Raw genomic sequence first — 7,401 nt, 5'->3', positions numbered from 1 at the left:
ATCCTCGCAACCAACGGGATAAGGGGTTGTCAATCCCTACACGGTCACTTACGAGAGTGAGATCTGATAGATATGATAAGATAATATTTTTGGTATTTTTATGATAAAGATGCAAAGTAAAATAAAAGGCAATAAAAATAACAAGTGTTGGAAGATTAATATGATGGAAAATAAACCCGGGGGCCATAGGTTTCACTAGTGGCTTCTCTCAAGAGCATAAGTATTTACGGTGGGTGAACAAATTACTGTTGAGCAATTGACAGAATTGAGCATAGTTATGAGAATATCTAGGTACGATCATGTATATAGGCATCACGTCCGAGACAAGTAGACCGACTCCTGCCTGCATCTACTACTATTACTCCACACATCGACCGCTATCCAGCATGCATCTAGAGTACTAAGTTCATAAGAATAGAGTAACACTTTAAGCAAGATGACATGATGTAGAGGGATAAACTCATGCAATATGATATAAACCCCATCTTGTTATCCTCGATGGCAACAATACAATACGTGCCTTGCTGCCCCTACTGTCACTAGGAAAGGACACCGCAAGATTTAACCCAAAGCTAAGCACTTCTCCCATTGCAAGAAAGATCAATCTAGTAGGCCAAACCAAACTGATAATTCAAAGAGACTTGCAAAGATAACCAATCATACATAAAAGAATTCAGAAGATTCAAATATTGTTCATAGATAAACTTGATCATAAACCCACAATTCATCGGTCTCAACAAACACACCGCAAAAGAAGATTACATCGAATAGATCTCCACGAGAGAGGGGGAGAACATTGTATTGAGATCCAAAAAGAGAGAAGAAGCTGTCTAGCTAATAACTATGGACCCGAAGGTCTGAAGTAAACTACTCACACATCATCGGAGAGGCTATGGTGTTGATGTAGAAGCCCTCCGTGATCGATGCCCCCTCCGGCGGAGCTCCGGAACAGGCCCCAAGATGGGATCTCACGGGTACAGAAGGTTGCGGCGGTGGAATTAGGTTTTTGGCTCCGTATCTGGTAGTTTGGGGGTACGTAGGTATATATAGGAGGAAGGAGTACGTCGGTGGAGCAACATGGGGCCCACGAGGGTGGAGGGCGCGCCCAGGGGGGTAGGCGCGCCCCCTACCTCGTGGCTTCCTGGTAGCTTTCTTGACGTAGGGTCCAAGTCCTCTGGATCATGTTCGTTCCGAAAATCACGTTCCCAAAGGTTTCATTTCGTTTGGACTCCGTTTGATATTCTTTTTCTGTGAAACTTTGAAATAGGCAAAAAACAGCAATTCTGGGCAGGGCCTCCGGTTAATAGGTTAGTCCCAAAAATAATATAAAAGTGTATAATAAAGCCCAATAATGTCCAAAACAGAAGATAATATAGCATGGAGCAATCAAAAATTATAGATACGTTGGAGACGTATCAAGCATCCCCATGATTAATTCCTGCTCGTCCTCGAGTAGGTAAATGATAAAAACAGAATTTTTGATGTGGAATGCTACTTGGCATAATTTCAATGTAATTCTTCTTAATTGTGGTATGAATATTCAGATCCGAAAGATTCAAGATAAAAGTTCAATATTGACATAAAAATAATAATACTTCAAGCATACTAACTAAGCAATTATGTCCTCTCAAAATAACATGGCCAAAGAAAGTTCATCCCTAAAAAATCATATAGTTTAGTCATGCTCCATTTCCGTCACACAAGAATGCTCTCATCATGCACAACCCCGATACATGGACATAGCACTATGGGTGGAATAGAATATGATGATGGGGGTTATGTGGAGAAGACAAAAAAGGAGAAAGTCTCACATCAACGAGGCTAATCAATGAGCTATGGAGATGCCCATCGATTGATGTTAATGCAAGGAGTAGGGATTGCCATGCAACGGATGCACTAGAGCTATAAATATATGAAAGCTCAACAAAAGAAACTAAGTGGGTGTGCATCCAACTTGCTTGCTCACGAAGACCTAGGGCACTTGAGGAGGCCCATTGTTGGAATATACAAGCCAAGTTCTATAATGAAAAATTTCCACTAGTATATGAAAATGACAAAACAAGAGACTCTCTATCATGAAGATTATGGTGCTACTTTGAAGCACAAGTGTGGTAAAAGGATAGTAACATTGTCTCTTCTCTCTTTTTCTCTCATTTTGTTTGGGCCTTCTCTTTTTTTATGGCCTTTCTCTTTTTTTATATTCCTCACTTGGGACAATGCTCTAGAAAATGACGATCATCACACTTCTATTTATTTACAACTCAACGATTACAACTCGATACTAGAACAAGGTATGACTCTATATGAATGCCTCCGGCGGTGTACCGGGATGTGCAATGAACCAAGAGTGACATGTATGAAAGAATTATGAACGGTGGCTTTGCCACAAATACTATGTCAACTACATGATCATGCAAAGCAATATGACAATGATGAACGTGTCATGATAAACGGAACGGTGGAAAGTTGCATGGCAATATATCTCGGAATGGCTATGGAAATGCCATAATAGGTAGGTATGGTGGCTGTTTTGAGGAAGATATAAGGAGGTTTATGTGTGAAAGAGCGTATCATATCACGGGGTTTGGATGCACCGGCAAAGTTTGCACCAACTCTCAATGTGAGAAAGGGCAATGCACGGTACCGAAGAAGCTAGCAATGATGGAAAGGTGAGAGTGCGTATAATCCATGGACTCAACATTAGTCATAAAGAACTCACATACTTATTGCAAAAATCTACAAGTCATCAAAAACCAAGCACTACGCGCATGCTCCTAGGGGGATAGATTGGTAGGAAAAGACCATCGCTCGTCCCCGATCGCCACTCATAAGGAGGACAATCAAAGAACACCTCATGTTTCAAATTTGTTACATAACATTTACCATATGTGCATGCTACGGGACTTGCAAACTACAACACAAGTATTTCTCAAATTCACAACTACTCAACTAGCACAACTTTGATATCACTACCTCCATATCTCAAAACAATCATCAAGCATCAAACTTCTCTTAGTATTCAAAACACTCATAAGAAAGTTTTTACTAATCTTGAATACCTAGCATATTAGGATTATTTAAGCAAATTACCATGCTATTTAAGACTCTCAAAATAATCTAAGTGAGGCATGAGAGATCAATAGTTTCTATAAAACAAATCCACCACCGTGCTCTAAAAGATATAAATGAAGTACTAGAGCAAAAACTATATAACTCAAAAGATATAAGCGAAGCACATAGAGTATTCTAACAAATTCCAAATCATGTATGGCTCTCTCAAAAGGTGTGTACAGCAAGGATGATTGTGGTAAACTAAAAAGCAAAGACTCAAATCATACAAGACGCTCCAAGCAAAACACATATCATGTGGTGAATAAAAATATAGCTCCAAGTAAAGTTACCGATGGAAGTAGACGAAAGAGGGGATGCCTTCCGGGGAATCCCCAAGCTTTGGCTTTTTGGTGTCCTTAGATTATCTTGGGGGTGCCATGGGCATCCCCAAGCTTAGGCTCTTGCCACTCCTTGTTCCATAATCCATCTAATCTTTCACCCAAAACTTGAAAACTTCACAACACAAAACTTAACAGAAAATCTCGTGAGCTCCGTTAGCGAAAGAAAACAAAAGACCACTTCAAGGTACTGTAATGAACTCATTCTTTATTTATATTGGTGTTAAACCTAATGTATTCCAACTTCTCTATGGTTTATAAACTATTTTACTAGCCATAGATTCATCAAAATAAGCAAACAACACACGTAAAACAGAATCTGTCAAAAACAGAACAGTCTGTAGTAATCTGTAACTACGCAAACTTCTGGAACTCCAAAAAATAAGCCAAAATAGGACGACCTAGAAATTTTTTTTATTGATCAGCAGCAATTGGAATCAATATTTTATCACGTTCTTGTGATTTTTAACAATTATTTTCGTGAAACAGAAAGTTTCTAGAATTTTCTGCAAGATCAAATAACTATCATCCAAGAGGATCCTATAGGTTTAACTTGGCACAAACACTAATTAAAACATAAAAACACATCTAACCAGAGGCTAGAACAAATATTTATTCCTAAACAGAAGCAAAAAGCAAAAAAACTAAAAATAAAATTGGGTTGCCTCCCAACAAGCGCTATCTTTTAACGCCCCTAGCTAGGCATAATAGCAAGGATAGATCTAGGTATTGCCATCTTTGGTTTTAGGGAAGAAAAGAGCAAACTTGTTATCTATGGAATTAATCTTTCTATTTTGATAAAGCACCTGGCTATTAATGGTAGAAGAAAGATTAAGCACGTTGCGGAAATTGGCTTCTAGGCTAGCTTTTATTTCTTTGATAGATTCATTTTGGTAAGAGAGCAAAAGAGATGTGGATTCAACTTTCTCATTCATGGGGTGCCCAAATATAGTTTTCATCTTTTCATAGGTATCTATGGGGTCCCCTTCAAGAAAACCCTCTTCAAAAATAGAATCTAAAACTTGTTTAAACGAGGCGGGCAACCCAACATAAAAGATTTTTAAGTAAACCTCAATTTGATATTGGGGTACATAGCTAGCCCGGATCTTTAACAGCCTATCCCAAGCATCTTCCAAAGATTCATCGAGTAAATAACGAAAAATTCCAGAATCATCTTTATCAAAATTATTAAGATTCTCATTGATAACTCCGGCAGGTTTTTCCATAGTATCTCTATTTATGGGTTTAGATAAAATAGTAGGATTGTCTAAAGTGCTAAAACTCGGGAGAGAAACCCCAACCCTTTTTGATTCTGACATGGCAAAAGGAAGGCGAGCGGAAAAGAGAGGGCGAATAAAATGGCAAGGATGAAGTGGGGGAGAGGAAAACGAGAGGCAAATGGCAAATAATGTAATGCGGGAGATAAGGGTTTGTGACGGGTACTTGGTATGTTGACTTTTGCGTAGACTCCCCGGCAACGGCACCAGAAATCCTTCTTGCTACCTCTTGAGCACTGCGTTGGTTTTCCCTTGAAGAGGAAAGGGTGATGCAACAAAGTAGCGTAAGTATTTCCCTTAGTTTTTGAGAACCAAGGTATCAATCCAGTAGGAGGCCACGCACGAGTCCCTCACACCTACACAAACAAATAAATCCTCACAACCAACACGATAAGGGGTTGTCAATCCCTACACGGTCACTTACGAGAGTGAGATCTGATAGATATGATAAGATAAGATTTTTGGTATTTTTATGATAAAGATGCAAAGTAAAATAAAAGGCAATAAAAATAACTAAGTGTTGGAAGATTAATATGATGGAAAATAGACCCGGGGGCCATAGGTTTCACTACTGGCTTCTCTCAAGAGCATAAGTATTTACTGTGGGTGAACAAATTACTGTTGAGTAATTGACAGAATTGAGCATAGTTATGAGAATATCTAGGTATGATCATGTATATAGGCATCACGTCCGAGACAAGTAGACCGACTCCTGCCTGCATCTACTACTATTACTCCACACATCGACCGCTATCCAGCATGCATCTAGAGTATTAAGTTCATAAGAACAGAGTAACGCTTTAAGCAAGATGACATGATGTAGAGGGATAAACTCATGCAATATGATATAAACCCCATCTTGATATCCTCGATGGCAACAATACAATACGTGCCTTGCTGCCCCTACTGTCACTAGGAAAGGACACCGCAAGATTTAACCCAAAGCTAAGCACTTCTCCCATTGCAAGAAAGATCAATCTAGTAGGCCAAACCAAACTGATAATTCGAAGAGACTTGCAAAGATAACCAATCATACATAAAAGAATTCAAAAGTTTCAAATATTGTTCATAGATAAACTTGATCATAAACCCACAATTCATCGGTCTCAACAAACACACCGCAAAAGAAGATTACATCGAATAGATCTCCACGAGAGAGGGGGAGAACATTGTATTGAGATCCAAAAAGAGAGAAGAAGCCATCTAGCTAATAACTATGGACCCGAAGGTCTGAAGTAAACTACTCACACATCATCGGAGAGGCTATGGTGTTGATGTAGAAGCCCTCCATGATCGATGCCCCCTCCGGCGGAGCTCCGAAACAGGCCCCAAGATGGGATCTCACGGGTACAGAAGGTTGCGGCGGTGGAATTAGGTTTTTGGCTCCGTATCTGGTAGTTCGGGGGTACGTAGGTATGTATAGGAGGAAGGAGTACATCGGTGGAGCAACGTGGGGCCCACGAGGGTGGAGGGCGCGTCTAGGGGGGTAGGCGTGCCCCCCTACCTCGTGGCTTCCTGGTAGCTTTCTTGATGAAGGTTCCAAGTCCTCTGGATCATGTTTGTTCCAAAAATCACGTTCCCGAAGGTTTCATTCCGTTTGGACTCCGTTTGATATTCTTTTTCTGCGAAACTCTGAAATAAGCAAAAAACAGCAATTCTGGGCTGGGCCTCCGGTGAATAGGTTAGTGAAGGAAATATGCCCTAGAGGCAATAATAAAGTTATTATTTATTTCCTTATATCATGATAAATGTTTATTATTCATGCTAGAATTGTATTAACCGGAAACATAATACTTGTGTGAATACATAGACAAACAGAGTGTGACTAGTATGCCTCTACTTGACTAGCTCGTTGATCAAAGATGGTTATGTTTCCTAGCCATTGACATGAGTTGTCATTTGATTAACGGGATCACATCATTAGGACAATGATGTGATTGACTTGACCCATTCCGTTAGCTTAGCACACAATCGTTTAGTATTCTGCTATTGCTTTCTTCATGACTTATACATGTTCCTATGACTATGAGATTATGCAACTCCCGTTTACCGGAGGAACACTTTCTGTGCTACCAAACTTTACAACGTAACTGGGTGATTATAAAGGTTCTCTACAGGTGTCTCCGAAGGTACTTGTTGGGTTGGCGTATTTCGAGATTAGGATTTGTCACTCCGATTGTCGGAGAGGTATCTTTGGGCCCACTCGGTAATGCACATCACTTAAGCCTTGCAAGCATTGCAACTAATGAGTTAGTTGCGGGATGATGTATTACAGAACGAGTAAAGAGACTTGCCGGTAACGAGATTGAACTAGGTATTGAGATACCGACGATCGAATCTCGGGCAAGTAACATACCGATGACAAAGGGAACAACGTATGTTGTTATGCTGTCTGACCGATAAAGATCTTCGTAGAATATGTAGGAGCCAATATGGGCATCCAGGTTCCGCTATTGGTTATTGACCGGAAACGTGTCTCGGTCATGTCTACATAGTTCTCGAACCCGTAGGGTCCGCACGCTTAAAGTTTCGATGACAGTTATATTATGAGTTTATATGTTTTGATGTACCGAAGGTTGTTCAGAGTCCCGGATGTGATCATGAACATGACGAGGATTCTTGAAATGGTCGAGACATGAAGATTGATATATTGGATGACTATATTCCGACACCGG

The sequence above is a fragment of the Triticum aestivum genome, chromosome 6D (genome assembly GCF_018294505.1).
Source record: "Triticum aestivum cultivar Chinese Spring chromosome 6D, IWGSC CS RefSeq v2.1, whole genome shotgun sequence".
Taxonomy (NCBI): Eukaryota; Viridiplantae; Streptophyta; class Magnoliopsida; order Poales; family Poaceae; genus Triticum; species Triticum aestivum.
The sequence above is the reverse complement of the archived record's forward strand: the minus strand, read 5'-3'. Positions refer to the sequence as shown.